The sequence below is a fragment of the Wyeomyia smithii genome, chromosome 1, assembly GCF_029784165.1.
Source record: "Wyeomyia smithii strain HCP4-BCI-WySm-NY-G18 chromosome 1, ASM2978416v1, whole genome shotgun sequence".
In the NCBI taxonomy this organism is placed as follows: domain Eukaryota; kingdom Metazoa; phylum Arthropoda; class Insecta; order Diptera; family Culicidae; genus Wyeomyia; species Wyeomyia smithii.
In genome coordinates this window covers 37,552,242-37,555,492 of record NC_073694.1, presented here as the reverse complement: position 1 = coordinate 37,555,492, position 3,251 = coordinate 37,552,242, and the positions used below count along the sequence as shown (strand labels likewise).

The 3,251-nt window shown below is 38.4% G+C and overlaps 1 long non-coding RNA gene across 1 annotated transcript; it reads left to right on the top strand.

The window, feature by feature from the left end:
- Positions 1-575: 575 nt before the first annotated feature.
- On the top strand, positions 576-2,112 carry LOC129722439 (uncharacterized). The gene is made up of 3 exons (XR_008727602.1): positions 576-817; positions 958-1,255; positions 1,324-2,112. It is a non-coding gene; the product is annotated as an uncharacterized LOC129722439 (long non-coding RNA).
- Positions 2,113-3,251: the final 1,139 nt, after the last annotated feature.

Here is a 3,251-nt window from a genome sequence, read left to right as displayed (position 1 = left end):
GGTCAAGGTCTCGCGTAGCTACTAAGCTTTGCAATTATTGACGTAGGTCATGATGAAGCTTTAGTTTTCTTCTTCCCACTTTTGTTCGCAATAATCGCATACTCATATGCGTTCCGCGATTATTGCTGTATCGGAGACGTGATTAATCCTATACAATTTGGCGATGCCTGTCATCAGTGGATTAATATTTGTGTCATCATCTATCTTGTCATCTTGTCACTTGTCATCTTTTGTGATATTTAGCTGTAAAAGTTAAATTCATGTAATGATGTGAAATAACAAAAATTTGATCATGTATTAGTAAACTAAAAGAGAGAGAGAAAAAAAAAACGTTCCTGTTTCGAACCTTAGATCCTCTGATCTTTGGTTTCGCTGTTTACTTTGAGTCCAGTTGTGAGGAACTCGAATGAAAAGGTATTTTATTGATGTTATTTTATGTGATCAACTCACGTGTTTGACCCACTGTGAGTTGATATATTTTTAGGTTTCCATTCCAATTGGAAAATTTTCGATGGACTTGATTCACTGGTATGTGTGAAACCGTGTCAATCGACTAATAGAAATGCAATTATGCATTATTGATTGTCGTCATTCTTAATTTGTTTCGGTATGGGCAGTACGGGTCGGTACCCCTGGTTTTTTTAGTTTGATTTGTTCATTAAATTAAAAAAAAATTCTGAGGTTATCTTAGTGGCGTGTGACTAGCCACGGATTAGAATGTAGTGTCGTAGTAGTGGAATATTCTGTGCCAGAAAGTGGAATATTCTGTGCCAGAATAGTGTGGTGAACAGTCCGCTATGGCGGTGAGGTTGGATGGGTAAGTAATTGTATTTTTCTATGATTGTGAACCAAGAATAGAATTAGGGTCTTCCAACTAGGGCCTTAAAGCGGGAGGTTAATTTATTTGTGCTGGTTACCACTTGGGTTGATCTTACCTTATTTTCATTTTTTTTGTAGGTTGAATCCTGTTGCTGGTTCCAGTGCCCTGTGAGCTGCTCCCTGTCCGTGGGATCTATTGCGATTGGATTTCGAAAACTTGAATTCGCGTAACACTGGTCAACAGTCGATCTCGGATTGTTATTATTGTTCCTCTAACACTTTCACTGTTTCTTCTTCTAATCCTTTTTATTTGTTCTTTTAGGTTTCGACCATCTTCGAGGAGGAGCCCTTAGAAATATTGGACTTGCACGTTTCGTGGCATTCACTTTCGTTGATTTGGGTCTGTTTTTTCGATACGTCAAAGTCACTTAAGCACGTAAGTTTTTTCTACTTTTTCACTACTGGCCCAGCCAGAAAACGGCGCACCTGAGCCTATCTTTTCAGGCTCTTTTGCGCTGTCACCAATGAAGCGGAATACGTACCGAGTGGTTAGACACTATTACTGCTGGATGTGATATGTCCTTTGATTAACTGCACTACATCTGCTCGATTTTAATTACTTTTAATCTATCAGTTAAGTTGAAAAAATATTAAATCACTTAAACACTAAACCGAAACTTAAACAACGGGCATCACTTCTGCCTCGCGGAATAAAACTTAAGAGTTAACACCTAAACGAACCGCGGACTATCTATAACGACGTAGGCACCTGCCTCACGAGGGGTATCACTATCACGACGTCGGACTTCCTTGAAGTCCCAGCTTAAGTATTCGCCGCTACTCCGGTCACTCCGAATTTTCCCGCGGCGTCGTCTTCTCACGAGAGCGGGCCGCTCTTCCGTCTCTTTCCTCGCGAACGTGCCCGTGCACGGCTGATGCAATCGTTGTTGACTTTTTCGTAAATCCGCTCGGTTGCATGTTTTGATTAAACATCCGCGAATTGGAGTTTTTTGCTGTAAATATAAACTTAAAACATTCGAACTTGCGTTCGATTTAATAACTGAGGTATTGTTTTTGCCTCCATAATCAAAACAATACCTTCTTTGATTATGATCCACTTTTCATATTTTCATAACATGAGTGGTGGATGGAATTTCAAGTTTCAACACTTGCGATGTTGAAACAAATTGACAAGAGAAATGATTTCATCATCTTGTCCATGCATATTAATGACAAGTTTTTCCAAAGATGTTTTTTCCATTTAGGATTTTTCTTAATCCTTCTTTGGAAGAGAATGGAAATTAATTGTAACCGCCTAAAATCAGGTCGGCTCACCATTCTTTCTTGCGCTTCAGCTTTCACACGTACTGCCTTTTCTTCTTGTGGTGGGTTCGTTTCTCTTTCACCCAGTACCTATCCCCTCTTTCGCCGTTGTAGCCACAGTTCCATGGATAGACTCCCATAAACTGTTGCTGTTGCCAGTTACGTTGATTTCTCCTATCCTCTCACCTAACTAATGGCGGTACTCTGCAGCTATCCATTCAGCTGATAAGCGTTGGTTATCAAAACACATCGTTCTGTTGTTTAAGAACTCGTGACGCTGGGTAATCGCACCCGAATTTTTGCAACTACAAGATAATGACCTGAGTCGATGTTTGGCCCTCTGAAGGACCTCACAGCAATAATACCCGAAAAGTGTCAACCGTCGACTAGCACGTGGTCTAAATGAAATGAAGTGTCACCACTCGGGTGTTGCCAGGTGTGTTTGCGGATATTCTTGCGTGCGAAGTAGGTACAGCTGATTGACATCCCCTTAGTAGCGGCGAAGGTCACAAGCCGCAGACTATTGTTATTGGTGACGGAATGAAGGCTTTTCGTTTCAATAACAGGACGGAAAAAGTTTTCTCTCCCAATCTGCGCGTTAACAATCTTCACATCTTGGTTTGGGCACTTTCTATAGGCTATCTGCCTATTTAAATGAATTCGTTTCAATAATCTTGTGTTCTCTCTTTTATATTGTTTGCAACATTTTTAGGTTTTAGTTTATTCTAAATCATTACAATTCCGCTCTCTAATGATTTAGGGTATCCTTTAATCCTTATATTATTTCACACTTGTTTTCTTGAGTTACATTTACTTTTTGTCACTATCGAATTTTCTGATTTTTGTTTGTTTTATTTTTTTATTTTTCGAGATTTCGTTAGATTAATCGCAATAATTTCATTGTTTTTAACCGTTTCAAACAAAAATTCTCTTAAATATTGATTCCTTGAAAATCTCAGAATTATTAGAAAAACAATTTTAAGAAAAAAAGTTTTAATAGATTTTTCGGATTTCATTTGTTATGATTTTGTTGAAACTTTTTGCACTATTTTGATTTCAATAAAGCTCTAGTGTTTTCAAGAATCTTGTTTGGTTGAGAAATTTTTTGC